Source organism: Ambystoma mexicanum, chromosome 2q (genome assembly GCF_040938575.1).
Source record: "Ambystoma mexicanum isolate Mex_15411 chromosome 2q, UKY_AmexF1_1, whole genome shotgun sequence".
In the NCBI taxonomy this organism is placed as follows: Eukaryota; Metazoa; Chordata; class Amphibia; order Caudata; family Ambystomatidae; genus Ambystoma; species Ambystoma mexicanum.
In genome coordinates this window covers 637,075,449-637,100,309 of record NC_090924.1, presented here as the reverse complement: position 1 = coordinate 637,100,309, position 24,861 = coordinate 637,075,449, and the positions used below count along the sequence as shown (strand labels likewise).

Below are 24,861 nucleotides of genomic sequence, written 5' to 3'. Positions count from 1 at the left end.
GAGTGAACCAGGCATTTAGATGTGCTCTGGGCTTGCTGTTTCTCATTTTCAAAGGAGCAATGGTATCCAAGGCATTGGCCATGGCTGAGTTGAATTTGTTAACCAGGATGTAGGATCTAGTGTGTCAGGTAGCGAGTTAAGGGTGGGGAGGATCAGTGATAATAGCCTGTCTGTGGTTGTATTTTTTTGTTCCTTGTTTGCATGGGAGGTGCTAATGTATTACCTTGAGGTTGGATAGTTTTAGCGTCTATAGAGAAGGCTATGAGAGCATGATCTGTCCACACTTCTGGGCTAATAGAAGTAATGGTTATATTACATTTGTGGTCAGCTACCCAGTCAAGTGTTAAACCTTTCTCGTGGGTAGGCTGTGACACTCTTTGGTTAAAACCAAGCTCTGAGAGGACATTGGCTATGTTAGTCGCTTGCACATTGTTAGGAAGAATCCTGTGCGGTGCCCTTAGGGGCAACTACACACAATTAAGACTACAAGTGGCAAGACAAGTTCACCTTTGGTACAAGCCTGTTAAAGTGGTAGCAGTAGCGGAGCAGCCAGACTTATCTCAAGAGCAAATGAGCAGTAGTAGAGATTACACAAAGGAACCACAATTACTGCGACTCAAGCAAACACTGACTCAAGGTTTTTGGTTAAAAAGTAAAAGTACATTTATTTTTGACCATCTGTTTGCAAAACACTTCACCTCTATTAAAATTAAAAGCACACATAAAATACACTACACACAACCAATTCACTTTGGATGAAACAACTCAAGCTAAGTACCTTATGATTTTCTGGACCGGTGTTATGAAACAGACGTTACCGGGAATACATATGGCGATCACTTTTTGACAGTAATGACAGTTCGGTCTTACTAAAGTTACGCATACCCACAGGAAGAAATGTTACCGGGGTAAAACCACACTTAGCACCAGAGTTACCAAAAGAGAGTTGGGGCAAAAATTCAAGGCAGACACAATCAGAGAACACTTTGTAACCCAAGGATAAAAGTCAATAGGCCTGCACCAGTGTTAGGTGGAACAGGGTTCCTGTTGTCGAGGATCACAAAGTCAGATAGTTCAAGATGATTCAAGGATGCCAGGCGTACCTGGATATTGTCAAAAGAGGAAGCAAAAGTTATAAGAAGGAGAAAAGACGAGGACGAGCCTTGGATGAGGAGAAAAGGGATTCACCCTAGTTCCTCAAAGTTGGACACAGTATCTTATTCTCGGATGAAGCTGGTGCCACGACAGTTGTTCCTGGTAGTTTCCTGCAGACTCAATAGTTCCTGGCTCTTCAGTCGTGGGGACAAGAAGGACGACGTCTGGAGTGAGCTGCACTTCCCAGGCATGAGGCCAGCAGCAGCGACGGTGAATAAAAGGTGCGCTTCTTTAAAACAGTAGAGATTTTTCAGATCGCTATCATCGGTGTGCAGCGATTTCGACCACGAAGAGGATCCTCTGGCTGTGGAAGATGAGCTGGTTGACCCCACCAGGCTCAAGGGAAGAAGACTCTGGACTGGATCTTCTCTGGTCGTTGAAGGGTAGATAGCTCAGGACTGCAGCAGGGCTTCACCAGGACTTGGTAGTTGCAGCAGCCATCTTCTTCTCCGTTTCTCTTTGGTTCCTTGTAGTTCCAGTGGCGACTCTGACTTCCAGCCCAAGAGTCCTGCCTTTTATGCAAAAATCCCCCATTCACACAGCCTGGCTGTCAATCACGCAGCAGTGGGGTTGTCCGGCCCAGACAACCACCCCAGCCAATCATGGCATAGTTAGTGCGACTTGGGTTTCCTAGGATACCCTGTGCAGGGGGTGACTACACCCTCACCTCGCATTCAGCACACCTAGCTACCTTGGCGCCAAGAGGAAGGCTTCTCTGCAGAAGCCTGCCAAAAGACGTTGAACAAAGAAGGCAAATCTGGTTTGCCGTGCAAAGTAAAACACAAGAAGGACTTGAACAAAAAGAAATGGTGAATAAACCCGACCGGAGTCAAAAGAAAGAGTATTTGGTCAAGCGGGTTTATGTTCGAGGCTAATATAATAGTCTGGAACAATACCACGTTTATATAGTATAATCGCGGTAAAAAAGTTAGGGTAGATACCACTGCCACCAGCCAAGTCTAAATGTTAAAAGAGCAAAACAAAGCTCCGAGAGGTACAGATGAAAAGGGATAAGAATTAACCCTTTCCAATACTCCATGTAAGATGGGGTGTACTGGGTCTGTAGTTTTAAATGTGACTATGTAAAGTTAATGGCAACTTTACCTATTCCTGGGGGACGGTAGTCAGCCCCAGAAAAATGGAGTCAGAGGGAAGTCTTAAAGACAACCCTGTGTTACTGCACTGAAGGTGCTGTGTAACACACACAAAACTGGGGCTCATGGAGGGGTGTGTTCCAGAGCCCAAGAACACACAAGCAGTAGAAATGCACATGGCAAAACACTGGTAAGAGTGGGCAAAAGGCTCACACTCTTACCAAGTGGAAAAAATAAACTCCAGAAATCCAGCAAAGCTGCTGGGGAACTCACTAGGTGAGGGAAATTTGCCATAGAATGAGAATTCTCCCTTTTTGTGATCATTAAAGCCCAAGTTCATGTCATGTCATTCCTAATAGGAGGGCTTGTGAAGAATTTTTTAAGTTGTCTGAGAGGATCGTAGAAATGTCTTCTTCGAAAGATCCAATGGGGCCTGGTGGGTGGCCTTGTGGGTGTGTATTAATGGTTTGTGAATTAAAAGTTAGGACTTTGACAGTTAAGGACTTGCAAGATTTGGTGTGCAGGGATGTTTCAGATTTTATTGTTAGGTTAGTTTTGGCAATGATGGCTATGCCTCCTCATCGGGAGTTGGTTCTTCTCTAAAGATATTGTAATTGGGGGGGGGTATAGCGAGCCTCAAGGCCGGGCCAGCCACTTGGTGTAGCCAGGTTTCGGTAATAGCTAAAAAGTCATAGTTACCTGTTTGTATAATATCTGCAATTTCTGTGCAATGTTTTTCTATTGGATTTAGACTAAAATATACATGAAAACGATATGGGTACTATTAAAAACTATTTGCCTGATCAAAATCCTCTTTTACTCATTTTCTCAAATATGAATGAAATAAAACTATTTTTAGTATACACTTTCATCTTCAAGGTTCATTGCATAGATCACAGAGGTGGGGTACAGTGTTAATCAGACAAAGATCAGATTATTTAAAATAAAAATAAAAGCCTCAAGAAAACATGAAACTTAAGAAGCATGATAACTTATTGGGCTAAATAACACCTGGGAAAAATAAGTAGACTAATCTGGTCGCACTATGGATCGAAGCACGCATTTGGAGCAAGGTAAGTGCTCCACGCATCAGCTCACCATTTATCAAGCTTGCATCCTGCTTGGGAAATGCCTGCCCTGCTGTTCCCCTGCCCCAAAGTGGACCTTGCCTGTGGTTTCTAGTTGTTCCCTGCTGTTGCAAGCTTCTTCGACTGATTCACCTGCTCCTACCCTTGCCATGGAAATGCAAGATTGGCTCCGCCTGCAGCCCTAGCTTTCATTTGCATGGCCGTGATGGACATTATGACCCATATACCTGCCACAAATAGTTTTGTTTCTTAACCATTATTAGCATCTTGGGGGTTAGTCTTGTGTCATAATAGGAACAATACCCGAGGGGGCTGACTGGATATGTCTGTAACATTTCCGGAGCCCTAGTCTTAAGGGCCTAGAACTTGAGGCCTCAGGCAAGCCTGCTGTTGTAGGTATTATTGCCTAATCATACTTTTGGCTGGTAGCTTCCAAGGGCACACTTATTAATTCCTGAGGAAGTGTGTGTACACTGGACTGGTAAGGTGAGGAACCACAGTCGCGAGAATGCATTTAAAATGCTCTCCAAATGTTTTATTATGAATATGATACTCTTTGAGATGTGATGTACTGTTAAGTTGATTGAACATAATCTGTACAGATTCCTCTTCACCCTTCCAACCTGCCCCTTTTGGTGGATAGAGGTAGTACAACTTTCAGTTCTGTCATTCCTTAGCATCCGAATGCTAGAGAAAAGGATGGAACTGAGGTCAGGTGGCACAGTGGCTCGATATATACTGGCCTCAACGTCATATTCACTGCGTAGAGGCATCAAGCAGACCCATGCTGCTACTCCTGGTGGCAGAATGTTTTACGAATGGCAGCAGTGCAGGGAGATAGATATCATGAATGAGGCGTCTTTGGGTGGCAAAAACCATCCATCAGAATTAACATTACTAAGAGGTAAGTAATTTGTTCTTCTGGGTTACTTGAAGGGAGTGTTACGGTTTCTAATGAAAAGGGAGCTGGTTCAGGCTTGGCTGACAGCCTCATGGGCAATCCTAGCCTTCCCACTTGTGTCCCCAAGCTTTACCTGGTCTCGCCACCCCTTTCGCTGTCACCTCTTGATGATAAGCTCCCTCCTGGCTACTTTGCCCCTGACTTGTTCATCCTACTCCTTTGCCTGCCTAGGGCCAGTCTCTCATACCTCCTGATACTGTGTACCTGGCTTTATCGAAAGCCTGCTCTTACTTTATAGCTCTCCCTACTCTCCTTCTGATATATTTTAAATGGCTCCACTTCCAGCTCTTTGCACCTTCTAAAACACCCTGTCCTCTGTCAAGCTCCTTTCAGCTGCTGATCTTCTCATCTTCTGTTTGTCTTATCAGCTCCTATACAGACTCTTTATCTCTATCTTCAAGTACTTGTCTTCCAGCCACTGTTTGTCTCTTCCTGCCTTTTCCTCCTCCTCCTCATTCTGTCTTCTTCAATCCTCTGAACCGCACCCTTTTCCTGTCTACATTGGATCTCTTTATTAATTTCTGGCTTTGCCTGGCAACTCTCCACTACATCTTCCTCAATATCTTCAGCAACCACCTCCTTCGTTCTCTCCTCCTCCACCTTTCCTTCTGTCACCTTTGGGGCTCTTCTCCTTCACCACCACCTTGATCACCCATCCTACCACTTGCTTGAACTCTTTTCCTGTCACCTTCTCCATACTCCCCACCTGTATCCCTACTTCAACTACCTCCTCTAAAAAATATCCTACTCCTTCCAACAAGTCTACAGACTCCTCCTGCTTTTTCCTAGCCCTTTCTTAAACTTGCCAAACTCCTCCAGCTACCTCCTAACATTCTGACTTGCATGCTTCCAAACTCCTCCTTACATTTTCCAACCTCCTCCAAGAACAGATTTTTATTTTCCTTCTTTGCGACACCTCTGCCTCATATTCCATTAACACCTTTCCTTGTTCTTTCTTCATATCCTCCAATATAACTTGAACTTCAATTTCCTTACCGTCACCAGTCTCCACCAGGGCTGTCTCCACTTCTGTATTTGTTTTTATTTACATTTATTTAGTAAAGTGCTTTTGCCAAAGCGTTTTGCAATAACAATAAATTAACGGTAAAAGGAATTAAGTAAAATGAGAAAAGTGTAAAAAGAACATTAAATAAAAACATAATTGACTAGGTAGAGCGGGGAGTATGTGAGATTTAAATTGTGTGTGCAATAGATGAAGATAATGTGTTGAGCGCCTAGATAGCGGAAGAGAGTTCCAGTCATTAGGTGAAAGAAGAGAGTGTGAAATTGTCAGGCACCACACAGGGGTTTAGGAGCAATAGTAAGAAATTGAGATTGTGCACAGAAAGAGGAGGGAAAGTAGAAAGAGACAAGAGATGAAAGGGGACTATGGATGCATTTGTAAATGATACAGAGAAAATGAAAAAGAATGCGAGAATCTAAAGTGAGAAAAGAAATTGATAGAAGAGAGGAAACGAGAAGAGCGAGGGAAATGAGAGAAAAGCAGGCGAATAGCAGAGTTATATACCGGCGAAGTTGAGAAGCAGGAAGAGCAAAACAGTAATCGATGCGAGAGAAGAACGACAAAATAATGGCCTGGAATTATAGATATGAATTGGTTAGGCAAATAGTAAATAGAAAGAAACAAGTCAGAGCAGTAGCATAGATACGAGGGGAAAAAGAAAGTGGCCAATCGGAAGTGACCCCAAGATTGCGAGCCGAAGAGGAGAAAGGTGAATGAGGATGGGAGAAATGAAAGAGCAGGTCGGGGAAGAGTGGAAGCGGGAAAGAATAGAACCTCAATGTTGAAGAGGTTTCAGCTTTTCAGCTCCTCCTCTCCTGTCTTCCACAATTCTTCCTCCAGCTCTCTCCAAACGCATCCTTGCTCCCACCACCGTCGTCCTTTCTCTCACATTGATTGGGAGTCTGGGCTTATATAGTGCCTCAGCCCCACACCCCCACACTCTTTGTGCCAAACAAACTCAGATTTGCTGTACAGTGGCTAGGAATCGTAACTCTCTGGTTCTGGGTGGGTCTCCAGTGACAGATGCACTGCAGCCTCAGGAACTTTGTCTACCATCTTGCACTTGCTAACTCCCTCTTTTTCTGTGCCCGCGTGAGGGGGGGACGGATGCACAGGTGCTATTCGCGACCACTGCTCCTCGGTTCCCTTAAGGGCCCCCTGATCCGTCCCATTGGTGCCCTGAAGGCCTCCCTAGTGGTGCTGGTATATTTTCGGGATCTCTTGGACCTGCACTCGTTTTTATCCTAGGGTTGATTTTGACCCAATTTGTTCTTGGGCCCTTCGTCTAGGGTGTCTGTCTGAGCAGTGAGCAGGGTGAGGGAGGTTAGTAGCTCAGGGGGTGCTCTGGCCCTAGGGTCACTGCATTCCCAGGTCTCAAAGCCAAGCAGTGGAATTTTTGTTACATATTTTAAAAATGACATGTCGCTCGTTCTCTTGACATGTGAAACATACACACTGGTAGAAATACACACTGGTAGAAGCGCGACATTTGTGATGTCATCTTTGATGTCATGGGTGTTAGTCCATGCAGTGCACAGTGGTAGCGCGAGTTATAGTTGCGTACCGTACCATAACTTGCAAATTTCTGGGGTTTTTAGGTTTTACCTGTAACCATAACGTCCCTGTAGCAATGTTTTTCCATTGAATTGTATAGGTTTTTAGTAGAGCAACTTAACCATAACGTCCTTTTAACAAAAATGTTTGCTAGTGAATTTCATAGGTTTTTAGTAGGGCACTTTAAGCATAACATTGCTTTAGGGTAGTTTTTCAGTAAAGGCAAAAGGTTTTTAGTAGTGCAACTTAACCATAACGTCCCTTTAACAACGTTTTTTCTTAGTGAATTTCATAGGTTTTTATTACGTTGCTTTAGCATACCTTATTAAGAAATGATGTTGTGTTTGTAATATCACACCTGCACCTTTACATCCCTTTAATAATGCTTTGTGTGCGTAATTATCATAAAAAGCTCCTTTTAGAGTGTCACAATGTAGGTGGCAATGAAGGGAGTCAGTGCGACGTGCATCGTATACCCTCCACACAATTGTATGCTAAATGGAAGGAACGTTGGTAGTGTGGAAAACACTGCAGTGGAAATGGGTAGAAATAGGTGGCTGTTGAAAGAGATGGTTGTGCGTGCTGCGGTGCATTTTCAAGGGCGCAAGTGCCCAACAGCAAGGAGAAACATTGTTCCTATACTTCCAAAAAGGGCACCAAAGCAATGAGTGTTGAGCGTGCAGAAATGGAAAATGCAGTAATAGGACAAAGAACGCTATTTGTGGGGGGAAAATGCTTGTGCTGTCAAATGATAGATTCCCATTTGTACAGTACGACAATGGCGCAAATTGTAAAAAGACACAAAAACACTTCTTGACAAAGTACCGCGCTTTCTTCATTTCCGCATCAAATAAAAAATAACGTCCCTACATGGGTGGCTGCATATTGGGAACCAAATTTATGCAGGAGATCGGAAACAAAATCATTTCCTGGCCTACTACCCCCCTCAGCACAAACGCCACTAAACATTGTGTTACATGTGTCCGTTTCTCCCTACACAATCAACAACAATAATGTTGTCAGGATTGAGCGTCATCAAAGTCTCACACAGACAAACCAAAAGTAATCACTTCAGTGTAGTTGCTCCATACGCGTACAATCCCCCATGATACAGCGCACACAACTCTCATCGGACGCAGTTTTTCATTCACTGTCAAGTAATATATGTGCAATTCATCCACAAAGCATATGCTGTGACTCGTACAACACACAGCCATAAGCTCACCTATTGCATTAAGGTGAACAAATATACCGTATACCACAGTCTCGGCGTGCACTCCACACCGACAAAGCTTATAGCGCAACCCTGTGTCCTCCACAATCGCAACCAGAATATGTGCATTTGCAAAATGGGCGTATGTTACACTTACAACCCTGCAACTGTGGTGATGTCTGCAGATTTTTGCAGGTTGGGTACGTGCGGGAGTACAATAAATGTCAACCAAGGTAGGGGATGTCCTTTGTAGTGGTGGCTTTTTAAATAAGCTTCCACTGTGACTCACATTCTTACAATAGCGTCTTCGGTGCAGCCTGTAGATTGGAAAATGAAATGCCATTTCCATTGAGAAGGTGTAGATATCGATAACCAATGTTCTCATTCTTATTGGAGTACATCCAAGCCGCACGCAAGAAGTTACACATGCTTCTGTTGATAAGACGCCTTCCCACCTCTGGCTGCCGACAACATTCATTGGAATAGTTATATACTGGACTTGGTGGTATACATGAGACAAGCACCGTGGCAGTGGCTGCACTTATTTCATCATCTTTTTTGAGTTCACGGTACACACTTGCACAAGCTTTTGAACCCAAAAGCAATGCTCCATAATGCAGTACCACAACGTCTACAGTACCTAAAGTGGCCACTCGTTGACATTCTTCAACCAGCCGGTCGAAAGTACGGACAGGGACACTGCACCACAAAGCATCCACTTTGTCCAAATTTAAATTGCCATTAAGGCCTCTTTCCACGGCATACTGGAGCAGATCGAGCACAAAGCAATCACCCACTATGAAAACTTTGCGTTTCGCCATCTCTGCCTGCCTCACTACACACAGTAATCAAACAAAATATGGCCACCTTTTCCTGTGAAGCACACTCTAACCACCTCATTGGACAATTGCAACAATCGCATTTCCATTGGCCAGCATGTTCAAAAGCACAGGATATAGCGCCGCACCCCAGCAATTCATGAACTGGCCTCCTTCCCTTTCCACTATCCTCTTCCCACCACGCCCTTATTAGATATTTGTAAGTACGCACACACACATCCACCAATGCGCTCCAAGACTTCAGCATCTTACAATGTCAGTTCTCCACAACACTTCATATGTACCATTACAACATCGGGCTGCACGTGTGCTGTTATTGGAAAGCATGTCTAGTGGAAACTGCAGTAAAACATTGCAGGAGTTATACATGCACATTCATCCTCATAAGCACCCATCACCACAAAACAAACTTATGAACATATTTTTGGCAGTATGTGCACAACTGTGTTATAAGTGCCTGTGCGCACAATATTTGCTAGTAAGCGTCCACTACGTCTTTGAAAAGCATTCTGATGTTCCTCCCATCTGCCACCATGAAGTGGCAATTTGTTAGTATGTGCTTCCAACGTGTTCATTTACCCATATCATACACTATATTAGAGAAACAGTAACTCTGTTCTTTCCTTCCCACAAATGTACCAAATGTGTTCCCCACTAACCCACCTACTACATAACTCATAAAAACAAGGCATTAAGTGCACCACTGAATGTATTTTAGCAACCTACAGGCACTTTCCAAAAGGTCAGTGTGTGCACGTGTATAGTGCTGTGTACGCTGCACTGTTGACACAGACTCTTTTTAAATCTGCCCGCCTCCACTTTCGGTCCTCAGCAACTCCTCCATAAAAGAGTGTGCACGGCAGGGATCCTATCTCTGCTGTACTAAAATGTTTGCAGTAGCTCCCAGTGACTGCGAACAATAAAATAAAATCCCTGTGCATTACGCAGAATGACATCTGGTCCCTGGGACCTGAATACCTTCCACTCTCACTTCCTAAATATCATCAGCCTCCTACTCCGTCCGGGTCAGTTGCTTGTACACACAACCAGATGGTGGTACATGTGTTTCTTCTGCTGCGGCCGCCATGTACAACACGCTCTCTGTCTCCCTGGATCTTCAGGAAAAGGATGGTAGGCTCTGAAAGGATTCTAAGTGATCCGACCGTGGCTGATTTTGCCGCGGCCGGAAAGTTCGCATGAGAAAGGTGCGAACTACCAAAAGTTTGCACCTTTCTCATGCGAACACACTTACATACTATGGGGGCTGCAGGGGTTTCCCCCGCTCACTATACTATAAAGTATAGTGAGCGGGGTGTTACGATGGATACCCCTGCAGCCCCTGTTTCTGTTTTTTGCGGGTGTGCGGTATAGTGAGCGGGTGTTACAGGGGACACCCCCGCAACCACTGCAGTCTTTTTTAAAAACCTTTTTTACTTATCTGCAATGATACCACCAAAGTTTCAAACTTTTGCTGTTCTTCGAACCTTTGGTGGTAGCATTTTTCGGTCGCATTGTACGGTCAGACCTTTTTTTCCAGTCGGATCGTACAATACCTCTGAAAGCACTTGAAAACCTTTCCATGTACTTCTTTTCCCCTGCTCACTTCCTGGCTAAAAAGTATTCTGCACTGCCACCTCCCTCCCTACAGTTCCACCCCTGCACTAGCTTTCTGCCAACCCCTGCACTTGCAGACTGCTTTCTAGAACCCTAACAGTGCAGCCACCACTTTGAAACTGATGTAATTTTGCAATTCTATTCTAGAAATAATCCTGAATGGTTTTGTTAAATTCAGTCAATAGGGGGCTAAATTAGAGGGGGGTCCCAAAATATTGTAAAGGCATATAAATGTGGTGTCATTTGACAAATCTGCACAATATTTGGAAAAAACATTTTGGATCTAGATATAAATGGTTTTCTAAAGTTTGGTGGGATGTTCTCAAGAGGGGGCGTAATTAGAGGGGGGGTCTCAACATTTTTAGAAGGCTTATAACTTTGTTGCTATTTGATGAATGTGGATAAAAGTTTGAGAAAGATTATAGACCCAACCTTCAATGTTTGTGTAACGACTGAATAGATTTTGTCAAGTGGGGGATAAGTTATAGGACTATTGTATGTACATACATTTTGACACTTTAAAAAAAAAAAGCATGGGCGGATATCGAGCAAACTCGTGAGGAGCATTGGCAAGGACATTAAAGCATTGTGAACGCGGACCTGAACGCACGAACGAGGAGATTGAACTTTAGAGGAGTGGATTGAACCCATGACCAGGTTGCACTGACCAACAAGACAATTTACCCATCGAGAAAGAACGATTGGGTTCCTCAGTTTTGGGTGTTTGTTCGTTTACTACAGTGTCTCAAATCTAGGTGCATTTACTAGGTGAAGCCCGCGTGGAAAAAAGGGCGCGCTGTTAACTGCTGTGCGGCTGGGGAACTGGAAAACTGCTTTTCTTACCTTGAGACTTCTCGCCTGACTGAGTATCTTCACCCGCTTCAATTTGCGTAAGACTGTCAGTCTGAATCAGCTGACAGCAGTTGAGGCGAGTGGGACTTGGAATCAGACCGTTTTGCATCCTCACGTGACTGGTGTCACGTGCCATTTGTAGGCCACGCCCCCTGAACAGTCCTTCATAATCACAACAGCGCGACCCTTGCAGCGTGAAGCCCGCGTGGAGAAAAGGGCGCGCTGTTAACTGCTGTTTGCGGCTGGAGTCGGCAGAAACAAATGGTAAGTGCTCATAAGAAAAATCAAAAGTATAGAGACACATAGCTAATCTTGAAGTACTTGTTCATATATTATAAGATACAGTCCAAAATGGAATTGCCCAAACCTCGTACAAGACTACAAGAGAAACTAGAAGAATCTGTAGCCCTGGTTAATAAAATCACAAAGCGGCCAGATTTGAATGGGAAACCTATGACAAACACTAAATCCAAAAATGTGAGGATCGGATCACATAAAACTAAGGAGTGTCTCATCCAAAAACAAGAGATAAAAAACAAATTGGGCGAACACCGAACCAAGGCAATCTTGTCAACGGACTGTAACATGGCAGACCAAGACCCCAATACACCTAGAAGTCCACCAGAACTGATAAACGAGTTATCAACTTGAAATTCTATCTCAAATTACTAATAGGGAGAGCAGAATGACCCCAATCCCGATACAGGCAGCCACCAAATCTTTCAAAACCAGTAGCTTGATAACTCAATTACCAACTACAGGGAAAGCACATCAGGTCAATTTACCACTTGATGCTGGTACTCCAGTTTCACTGATGCCAGCTCAAAGCAAAACCACAAGCAAAAAACTACAAAAAGCAAAATCTGAAGATATCACTCTTACACCATCATTGCAAGAGAGAGCCAGGATAGCCAAACAGTGGCACTCAACATACTATCCTACTGACTCCATTAATGATGACTACACAAAATCTTTGCCTATCCGGATAGCACGGCTGTCGCTCGATATTACAGAGATAGATGCAATAATGGACTCCCAAGAGAAAAGATCTGAAGTGTTAAATGGAGTCATCACACCAGCCCAAATCAAACAGATTAATACTTCACCGCTGATTATACATAAAGGAAATCAGATCCCATTAAAAACACCTCTGGAGATATCCCACAACCTTCCAAAGAATCAAAGAACAGAGAATCCTGAATCTCAATTCATAAGTATGAAAGATTAATCTTTAAGGAATTTGTCTAAATCTCCATATAGACTGCCTACTACGATGCTAGATCTGCAGAACGCCTTGGTAGCAGTTTTGTCAAATGCAATCCAGGAATATATGGTTGATGCAACAAAAGATCAAGCGACTCTTCTTGCTATGATCATGACTAAACAAACCCAGCTGGAAACCTTTACAAATACCGTACAAGAGAGATTGAAATTTGAAGCTGAAACATCCAGGATGTGGCAAACACGGTTAGCGGACATGGCAAGAGTAGATCGCATAGACAAACAGAATTTAATGGAAACTGTGTCAACAATAAAAAAGAAATTGATAGATGACAAAGCGAAAAAACATCTACACACGCCGTTCCAACTACAATTTCTTAATAAAGAAACACAAACTGAGGAACAAATGGATGTCAAAGTCATGAACACTGACCAAACAACACAATATGAAATGCAAAAATGTCCTATTGAAGTATGTAATCTTCCAGTCCCGACAATCCCAGGCACTAACGAACCACCAATGTGCACACCTTTTGACATTTTTGACTTAGCCAAACGAGGAACTGTAGATCAAGACTCTTTGAACAAACCAATGCACAAAAAAGCTATTAAGAAAACGCAAACGGGTTCCTGTGCATTCCTCAGAAAAATGCAAACAGTACAAAAATCGTTAGGTGATAAGACTCGGCCAACTAAGCAACGAGATGGTACTAAGAACAAGGCGCAACAGGGACGGAATTTGAACTTGCCACTAATTAATATACTGAGAACAATACCTCAAAAAGCTATTCAAATCCTGCCTGAACCATTGGATGAGTTAATAGCAGAAATTAATCAGGATACAACAAATATGCAAAAAAATCAGTCACCAACACCAGAGATATTGATAACTGACAAATCGACAGAAAGCAATCCAATCTCTATAAACTCACAAGATGAGGCATTAATAATCGTAGATGAATGCTATGATACAACTACGGACAGTTCAATAAATACGCAATGCTCTGATGACCATATAAACAACATCTCTCACATACTCTTCGGTATCGAATGAGGAAATTTGGTCCTCAGCAGTGCAAGATAGAGGAAGAGAAAATGAAAGATCTGTCTCCTGTGGAAGCCCACCCATTACGAGACCAACATTTCACAATCCACTGAGCTCTACGCACGCCTACAGAATAGCATTGTTTCAAATGACGACAAGTACAGAAGCGCCAGTGATGCTCAACAGATCCAATACTCTGCTCTATTCAAAGCTATACCCCAACTGAAGTCGATTGGATCTGACGATATTGAAGTAATCATCTTTCCAAATAAAAATCACATGGAAGAAGCTCACATTGATTTCTATTCTGAAGAGACTATGCAACGTGTCCTAGCGATAAATCATCAACTAGGAAAACTAGGATTTAAAACAGAAGAAATCTTTGTAACGAGAAGCATGGCTGAAATAAAATCCAAGAATATAGTGCTTTCTGACCAAAATCAAAACAAGAAAAAAAGGATGAAACAGAGGTAAAAATTGGCAAGAGTCTACACGTACTCCAATATTAAGATCTGAATTTAGAAGAGTAAACCAAAGCCAAGAGAGGACGAAAACATACTTATAACAACCAAAAGAGAAAGAAGTTCAGCCAAATAAAATATCCTTAACCTGATGGAACACGAGAGGACATAAACATCTTCTTGAAGATACTTCACTAACTCTTGCAGAATCGGAAATAATATGCCTTCAAGAAACTTGGTTGACAGAAGAGGTCCTATCTGAGGGATATATAACTTGGATGAATCCTGCAATAACTTCGACTCTAGGTAGGCCTGCATCAGGAATGATGATTTCAATGAAAAACATTCCTACATGGTCAATAGTAGCTAGAAATAACAACCATCCTTGGGCTCAATATATCACCATTAACATGCCTAGTGATGACAACAACAAGTTGACCTAGTGTATGGATTGTGTATATCAGTCTTTAACATCTATTGGAACCGACAGCTATTAGCGACAACAAACTAATAGATTCGATATGTGACAAAATTGACCTTATCGCCCTCTACAACAGCGGTAGTGAATTAATCATTGTAGGAGATCTTAATATACATCTATTTCACAAAGAAGGAGCTAAATGTAACATCCAAGACATGTCAAGTCGAGCAAGAAAATGGATGAAAGAAATGAGAATTCGTAATATCACTTTATGTGAACAACCTACGAATGACAAAGGCTTACCTCACCCGACTTGGACATATGAAAACTCCACCTCAATCATTGATTATATATTCACCTTAGCGAGTTTACAGAAATGAATAATCTCGACTAACAATATACCAAACACTGCAAGCGATCATCATCAAATATCAATCACATGAACCGCTAAGAGAACAAAAGCTGATCGTTTACATTTACCAGCACTTGAAGTGACCAATGGGCTGAATAAACTTCGAATACAACATCAAGTATCTGAAATACTTGCTTCTATGGAAAAGGTGCCTCTTAAAGATCATTCAAAATTGAATTATGGATGGATACTAGAAAAATATAAACATGCCAACTCAAAGTCCAAGTATACATCAAACCATATTCATAACCATCAATACAATATAGAAATTAAAGAAACGAAACAGCAACTTCAAAAAAGATTGCGACAATTGAAAAAAAAGAAAGAACCTGATTTATAAAAATCAAATCCGAAAAGAAAAACAAAAATACTCCAATTTTTTCAAAACGAACAAGGCAATGATGAAACAAAAGGACGTGAATCAATTCTTGCGGCAATACAAATGAAAAACACGAGATATCTATGGTCAATGATGAAGACATGCCAAAACAACAAACAATGATCCAAGAAGTAGAGGCCAACATATGGGTCAAGCATTTTACAGGATTGTATAAGAACAAATAGCAGAAGTTGATCAAAGATACCGAAAAGGATGTGTCCCCGTGGAACCTTAATTGGGATGAAGATGATGTCATAAACACCATCAAGACCCTAAATCCATCCAGAGCACCAGGCCCAGATAGCCTCTCAAACACAATGCTCAAGGCAGTTACGGAAATATGGGCAATGTTTCTTCTTTATCTGCTCAAACCCATGGAAAAGACAAAGGAGATTCCTCACACCTGGACAATTGCCGTTTTGATACCGATCTTCAAAGCAGGTGATCGAAAGAATCCGGGTAATTATAGACCAATAGCCCTCCTAGATCCCCTTGGAAAGATTTTTGCAGGTTATCTCCAAAAAAAACTTAAGAACTGGGCTGCAAGCAATGGAAAACAAGCAAAAAGACAAACCGGCTTTGTCACAAAGATTAGAACTAATGTAAATCTTTTGTTATTGAATATTCTAAAATCAGAAGCAATTGCCAGAAACCAACAAATCTATACTCTGTTCATAGATTTAAAGATGGTGTTTGACTCTGTAAATAGGCATAAACTTTGGATCAAATTAACTTCATGGGGTTGTCCTTCCTGTATTCTAAAACCAATAAAAGAACAGTATTCAAATACATCTGTGCGAGTGCGCTTAACAACCAATGGTATGGTCACTGAATCCATTCCCACCTGGAATGGGCTGAAGCAAGGATGCCCTCTAGCAGCATGCTTATACAACTTGTATACCAATGATTTTGGAGAAAAAACACAAAATACTAAAACGAATCCACCTAAGATTAACAGTGAACCCATACAAACGCTAATTTATGCTGATGACATCATCATTCTTGATAAAACTGTGAAAGGATTACAACAAACCCTGGACAAAGCACAAGAATATATGTTGGAAAATGACTTAAAAATCAATACTTGCAAAACAAAAGTTATGAAACTTTCAACACAGAGGAGCAAAATTCAACAAACTACAAAAATCATGCTAGAAAATCAAGAAATTAATACAACAAAGACAATAAAATATTTGGGTGCTTTGATCAACCCCTCAAAGAACGAAAAAGAATGTAATGAATACATCGAAGGGACGGCCAGATCCTTGGCAAGACAAGGGCGCTTCTTTCACATGAAATATGGAACATACTCTGCAAAAGCAACAACCTTGTTATATAAACAAAAGGTAATTCTGATATTAACCTATGCTAGTGAAACCTTAGTCAACCAGGAGGCAACCAATTGGTCTTACCTCGAAGGAATATATTGGCGGAAGACGCTAGCCCTTCCAAAATAATTTCCAATAGCTAGAATCCGATTTGAATTGGGTCTACAGTCCATTCAATCCATAGTATTATGGAAGCAGATGGACTTATATAGAAAAATAATCTCGGATGATAAGATACCATCATTGGAAATACTAAAAGAAAAAGAACAAGCCTTGCAAGTCTCAGCTCTTTCAAAATGGACTTCCGAGATTATGCAGATAGAAGAAATCACAGACAAAATGTTGACAAAAAGACCACAGCAGGCGAAGCGGAAATTAAAAACTAATGATTGGATAAAAACGGTAGATCTCCAAACAAGCTATAAACGCTACCTTAAATGTGGAAATGAAGCAAGAACACTCAACGAACTACCTCAATATCTAAAGCAATTTCCAGATACCAGGATTTGGGATCTATTTCTGCGGTTTCGATTCAATCTACTACCAACTCGAGACTATTTATCGATGATCGACTAAACAGCCAACGTATCCCCTATCTGTCGATTTTGTGAAGAACCGGAAGTAATAGAAACCTTATTTCATCTGATTATGATTTGCCCAGCGCTGAAAGATAAAAGAGAACTGTACAGAGACTTCTTTAAGATTTCAAAAAAACCAATGACGACAGAAGAAAGATGGGCACACTTGCTACAAGGAAAGGACCAATGGCTCATTATTACAGTAATTACATTTTGGATGGAGATTACAAAAGAGACTTAATTGGCCGAAAGAATTGAAATGAACTGTATTATTATCATAATTGCTCTGTATGAAATTGAGAGAGAATTATAAATGAAAAGTTTGTAAACTCAAACAAAACATTTCAATAAAAAAATTAAATAAATGAAAGCATTGTTTTGCAAATGTGCCCGTGTTTTATTTTTCGACAAGTGTCCTAATGTAGGTACAAAAAATAGTCAGATACCTTTGGTGACTGAGGTATAGCCTGTGGCCGTGGGCATTAGCCAGATTGTCTGGGTCATGGCATAAGGTCATGACGCGGACAATCTGGCTACTGGCCATGACCGCTAGGGATGAACAATGGTGTTAAAGTGGCTATGTGTACTTGGGACCGGCTATGTGGTAAAGTTATTCCAAGGTAGGATAGGTTTGAAAGGGAAAGAATTGCTTGTGGTAATATGTTCATAGAGTTTTGCAGGCTTTGCCATGGCAAGAGAACAGGGGCTGTGTACGGAGCCCTGCCTTCTCTTTCCATGTTGGCTGTCTTGGAAAAGGATTTTTCTTCCTAGCTGTAGGAAGGATAATCCTTTCTTCTTACAGCGGGCCGCAGGCGTCCCACTATAGGAAGAAATATCTGTTTTAGCACCCTGGGTTCCCGCTTTGGGAACCAGGGGTGCTAATGGCCTATATCCTGTAAAACCAGATAGTATGGAGAAGCCTGGGTTGTTATCATTACAGAATCATTATCCATTTTTAGAGAATCATTACCCATTTAGGGATCCAGTTATCCATCATACATTCTGATTAGTAGTGACATGAAGTAGTGACATTAGACTATCCACATTATTCTGCCACTTTGTATGCATTTGTATTTGCTATAGAATGAGGCCTGTTATATTTGAAGTGCCATGTAGAGACAGATGTTATATTTGTAGAGACATGTAGAGATGTTGTTATGTATTATATATGTATTGAGTGTACACTTAGAATACGCATGAAGTCTGCATTATAGATAGCGCTTGGGTTTGCGAGAGAGAGAGAGTAAGCACTAGAGAAAGCATGAAGCCATTCCATTGATACAGAAGCACTGTGGCACTGCGAAGTTGTTATGAGTTAGTGTGAATGTGGTATGCATAAACAGTTTGCTTGGCAAACAGATTAGACGTGACTTTTGTCCGAGTGGAGAAGGGCATGGGCTTATCAGGCCTGGCTTGTGCTTCGCAGACAGAAAAGGTGGGGGCAGGCAGCACCAGAGAGGGAGTTTTGCACGCAGAGACATGCAAGGATAGAGGGATTTCAATGGAGTGAATGGAGAAATATGAGGAGATGGGAGGATGCTTCGCGAAGCGAAGAAGATATGGTATAGATATGTAGAAAATGTCACGATGACAAGAACACGCAGTGATTGACCAGAACACGCAGTGATTGAAAAGTAAAAGACATGCATCACAGACATTTAGGCACTGCTCACATTAAGAAATGATGACAGACAGATAGAGAGGCACGTTAACTTGGAGAGATATGTAACCATTGATATGTATGCACGTCATTGAACAGAAAAATGAAGTGTGAGGCTTTGGGAGTTTCTAGTTGTTGGAGATGGAGTTTTGGATGGAGCTGCTCTCTGAGAGATTGAGAGATCGAGAGGAGGGATGACGTAGAGAGGCATTTGGAAGTGATTGGATGTACTATAGGAAGCGGTTTTGGGTGCAGCAGAATCGGATTGCTTCAGCTGATATGCAGAAGGGGAAGCATTCTGATGAGAGCTGATGAGATCGATCTGGCAGAGAGAGGCCAAGAAGAGGCCCTGACTGACTGGCTGGTTTCAGAGTTAGCTGGAGAGGAGAGACGGAGCAACACAGAGCAAAAGGGGAGTATTGTTGAGTAAGACATGTGCATGGGGAATTAGAACAGACAGTCACACAGAGCTTTGGCTGACATGATGGATGGGGTAATCAGACAGGGTTTGTCTTAGAGAGAGAGAGTGTGAAGTATTTGTGTGGATTGGAGAGGAATGGTGTGGATTGGAGTTGCTATTAGATTGCTTGCATTAGAAGCCTGCAAGGCTTATAGTTATTTCATTGCATGGTAGATTTGCACCAAAAGCATAAAAGGCGCAAATTCGAGATTTGCATTATAGTAGTGTTTGCATCATGCATTGCTATGTATGAATACAAGTGTTTCTATTGTTGAATCGATTCATGTGTTTTTTTGTGTCTTATGTTAGTGTGTCCATAGCAGTAATGTAATTTAGGATTAACCTAGGAGTAACACAGTGCACAAAGGCCCTGAGATACAAGAGCAGGGGGGGCATAGTGATCCACACCCCCCCCCCAAGTTAGAAGGTAGATTTGTTGCACTTTCCATAATCCCCCATTTCAAGGGCTGCAATTTGTATTTGTATTTGTAACGCGCACCGCCAGGCCCAGAGGCAGCAGGGCACAATTTAGGACATGGTTACATAATGAGCATAGATATATTCACATTTAGGTACAGTGCAAAGTATTCAGAACATACAGAAATATACATCATTTACAGAGTAGAAGATTAGGGCAGACGTTTTACTGGGACATGGCATCCCGGTACAAAGAAATCCGAGTTTCAAGGCTGGTTGAATAGCCAGGATTTCGTTTTGGACTTGAAGGCGCTAAGGCATTCATCAGATCTGATGGTGAGGGGGAGGGCATTCCAGAGCTTGGAAGCTAGGACGGGGAAGCTTGATCCACCCGCTTTTTGTAATTTAAACCTAGGGATGGTTAAACAATTAGTCTGCGCGGTTCTTTGAGGGCGGGTAGACGCGTGGCGTGATATCCAGCTACAGAGATACGGGGGGGGCTTGGTTGGCTAGGCATTTGTGGGTAAGGCCTAAGGCTTTTAGTGCAATTCTCTGTTTGACCGGTAGCCAGTATAGATTGGATCTAGATTCCCAGATGTGGTGGTTTCGCGGGATGTTTAAGGCCGCTCTAATGGCGTTGTTCTGGGAGATTTGCAATTTGTTCAGATTCTCTTGGCTGGTTAGGTAGAGGGCGCTACCATAGTCGATTTTAGCCATGATGAGGGTTCTGGCTAGTGTGACCGAGTTTGGGGTGGTCAGAAAAGGCCTGCAGGCTGCAATGAGTTTGCAGGTGTATGCAGAGGCAGATCTGACAGCATTTGTTTGTCGGGAGAGGGATAAGGTAGCGTCAAGGTAGACGCCTTAGGTTTTAGTATCTTTCGAAACTTTGATGGTGTTGCCATCAATGATAAACGATTGGCAGGCCGGCTCGAGTTTACTAAGGCGTTGCATGGTGCCCAAGATGAGAAGCTCAGTCTTGTCATCATTGAGGCATAACTGGCTTGGATGACCAGGTAGACGTCATTCAGGGCCTTGGTGTCAGCCAAGTAGTCACCAGTGATGGGGATGAGTATCTGGGTGTCATCAGCGTAATTCGTATAAGAGACACCCAGATAGTCAAGTACATCGGAAAAAAGTGGTTTTGTTAAAACATTATAGAGTGTTGGTGACACGCAAGAGCCCTGGGGGACGCCGCAGTGAATAGGGGAAGGATCTGCAGCTTCAGATTGAGAGAAGACCCGCATAGATCTATTACTCAAGAATGATATGATCCAGGCCGTAGCTGATGGGGAGAAATGGGCAGCAGAGTGAAGATGCTTGCATAAGATTTGGTGGTTGACCAGATGGAATGCCGCAGAGAGGTCAAGTAGAAGTAATAGTGCAAGTTTGCCGTTATCCTTTAAAACTTCAATTTGGGTTTTTACGTCTAGTAGAGCTGTCTCTGTTCCGTGTCTAGGGCGGAAGCCAGATTGTCTAAGACCTAGAAGATTGTTGGCTTCCAAGTACTCTTGGATTTGCAGGTATGCTGCGCGGTCGAGGATTGGATGATAATGGTCCGTAGCCCTTATTTATATCGCGCCAAAGCCCGCAGACATCAGGCTGTGTGGTTACAGGATTTGTTGAGGAAGATGAGGTGGAGGAAGACAGCTTACTACTTGCTGAGAAAGGAACAACCTTTCTGAGAGCATTGCGGTCATTGGATTTGGTGTGGCGGCGCATGGAGTTGGTCCCGTAGGAGTACTGTCCAGGTAGTCTGTGACCGAGTCATTTCACTTTGGTAGCTTTAGCCTTTGGTACACTCCCAACAGTAGCAAAGAACTGGCACACCCATGATCGATCTTGGTGCTAGAAGTAGGCACTTTCTCTACCTCGTCCTCTTCATTGTCTTTGAAAATACTGTGCTTTTTTTTGTTGTGAAGGTCCTCCAGCTGGTGGTGGTGGTGACTCTTGGGGAGGAGGGATGGCAATAACTGATGTCATTTTTAAGATAAATAGCAGTTTTGATAAAATTATTCCAAGTATGTACTGTGTACTAGATTGGTAATGGATAATGAGTATGAAAAGGTGTAGGAGGTGTGCAAGGGAAATTTTGAAGTTGAAAGTTCCTAGATCATTAGAAAATGCAGTTCCGAACTGTCTTCGAAGCACGGATCCAATCACAAAGTGCAGATGCCTTCGCTAACACGTCACCATGCCGGGCGCAAGCGTATGGTCACGTGGTACTGTCTATAAGGTCTGCGATGAATTCAGAGTTATAGCTGAGACCAAACCCTAAGGAAAGTACTTTAAGAACATACGACAAGGTTAACATTTTGATATACAGCACATTTTGAATTTTAATATTCTGATTGTCAGTGAATAAAACCACCTGGCCTAGATTTTTCAGTGAGCCAGATATGTGATGTCATCAGTGATGTCATCAATGGCATTTGTGATGTCATCTTTGATGTCCTGGGTGTTAGTGTCACGCCCTCTCACACGTCCTTTCCCTCTTCACATCTCTCCTCCTCAGGCGCCTCTCGCCGTAGTATTTCCCGTTCACACCACCAGCAGGGAAAACACGGCAGGCGGAATACCATGTTGGGCGGATCTGCCTCGTTTCGCCCTTTTCCGCGTTGGCGTCTGCCATGGCGCCTCTTGCACAGCCGGCAACGTCAGAATACCAGGAAGTGCCGGCGGCTCCAATCACTGGCCACGTTGCGCTCCATGCAACGTACGCGAGCAGTCACGTGATACGTCACGTGATACCGCTCGCCCCTTCAAAAGAGGCCGGCAAACAAGACTCTTTGCTTCACAGCTACTTCAACTTCTACGGAGGACTGTCACGCATTACCCTTGCTCTTGTTTGCTTCGACCTTGGAACTCTTTTCGGATTTGCTATTGGATTACCCTTGGATATTGGCGTGCTCTCTGATTTTCTGGACATCCGACCCCTGGTATACTCTGGACTTACTCTTGGATTGCCCTTCTGTTTTGCAACCTTCGGATTGCTTCAAGCCTTGCTACAGATCTTGCCACACTCCACGAGGTACTGGGAAGGAGTGCCTTTTACACCATTCCAGCTTGCCGTGGATTTCCCTGCGTAGGGTTTCTACCTACATTCCATCTCTATTAGGTAAGCTGGTGTCACTGCATCTTGTTTAACTCTTCCTGTCAATTGCCCATTGCCATTATAGAGTGTATTCCTGATTATAACCTTTTGCCTTATAGCGCTCAGGGGTCCTTCCGGCGTTCTCAATACCAGGCTGACGACAACACTCCTTCCTGTGGCCTCAAAGATTGCTCGGGCAGTGTTTATATTCTGCTCGAGCGGTACTTGGGGACGGAGGCATTTCATAACTGCACGACCATCAAGTCGGACCCATCAAGTTAGAACAGACTGTGAAGCCTTATGGTCGTCTAGTTATGGATGTTTCAGCCGGGGACCCTGTGACTGCTTTAATGCAAGCAGTGACATCGCTTAGGACAGATATGGCAGTTGCTACCACTGCCCTCCGCACTGATTTAGCCTCTGCCACCACTGCACTGAACCATCGTCTTGATGCCATGCAAAGCACCCGACATCCCTTACCTGCTGACGCTGAGTTCGGCGATGCTGCCTCATCTCATAACACCCCCATCACTCCATCCACTCTGCCAGTCCCGTCTGTGGTGGTTCAGACTCCATTTCCCCTAGCAGCCCCTGAGAGGTACCAGGGAGATCCGTTGAAATATCGCACTTTTATAAATCAGTGCAAACTACATTTCTTATGCCGACCTCAAGCTTTCTCTGACCCAGTCTCTAAAGCGGCTTTTCTACTCTCCCATTTGTCGGGTGTAGCAGCCACATGGGCCAATCCGTTTTTGGAGAGTAATCATCCCGCTCTGTACGATTTCGAATTATTGACTCAAGAAATGGCTAAGGTTTTTGACACTAGATATAAAGCCCAATCCAGAGACATGGAGCTCTTAGATCTCACTCAAGGTCGATCTACTCTCATTGAGTATATTACCAAGTTTAATCAACTCGCCACCGAGACTTCATGGCCAGAGAATAAGAAGGCAGTGATCTATTATCGGGGTTGTGTGGTTCCATGAAGGATGCTTTGTCTGTAGTGCCCTCCCTTCCCACACTTTATCTTGATCTGGTAGATTTAACCTTGCAAATCGACTCCAGACGGGCAGAACGTAAGGGGGAAGCAGGGATATCCCAGAGCTCACCTTCAACCTCATCTAGCACCTTACCGGAACCCATGCAGATCGGTGGGGTACGCAGTCCTATCACACATGCCGAACGGGAGCGCAGGAGGGCAGACAACGCTTGCTACTACTGCGGACTCAATGGGCACTTTGTAAAGGAGTGTCCCCGTAGACCAAGAAACAAAGCTCCGGGTTTTCCGAAGACTCGCCCTTGAGATCAGGGGTTGGGGCGAGTCCTATACCTAATACCTCTGATCTTGCTTTTGGTCCCGTTCGACCTGTGGTGGTGCAAGCTTCCTTAAACCTAGCTGCAGGAGTTTCCCATGCAATACAAATAGTGATCGACTCTGGTGCTACTGGTTGCTTTATTGACATAGCGCTAGCCAATGCTCTAAACTTACCTCTGGTCCAAAAGAAACACCCCGAACCAGTTCATGCAGTAGATGGGACGTCATTAACCTCTGGACCGATCTTACACCAGACAGCCCCTCTGGAATTAGTCATACAGGAAGTCCACAGAGAGACCATGTCTTTTGACCTCATAGCTACGCCTCAGTTTGGTGTTATCCTGGGCATTCCTTGGCTAAAGAGGCATAATCCTTTGATTAACTGGGGTACAGGTCAGGTACTCTTTGAATCCGAGACATGTCAATACTACTGCCTGCTTGAGGCACCTCAGGTTTCCAGTCCCGCAGACATCCTAGGGATAGTCGCTTCATTAGACATAGAAGACAGGTCCGATTCCCCAGACTCACACATGATAGGGGCGGTCACAAATAACATACCTCCTGAGTATTATGAATTTCGGGCAGTGTTTGACAAAGGCTCTGCAGAAGGCCTTCCTCCACATCGATCTTACGACTGCCCTATTGATTTAATCCCAGACGTCTCTATCCCAAAGGGGCG

The 24,861-nt window shown here is 43.2% G+C and overlaps 1 protein-coding gene across 3 annotated transcripts in view; it reads left to right on the top strand.

Moving 5' to 3' along the window:
- Positions 1-24,861, top strand: part of CLEC16A (C-type lectin domain containing 16A) — a 1,932,649-nt gene that overhangs the window by 981,086 nt on the left and 926,702 nt on the right. The gene's annotated exons all lie outside the window — the stretch shown is intronic.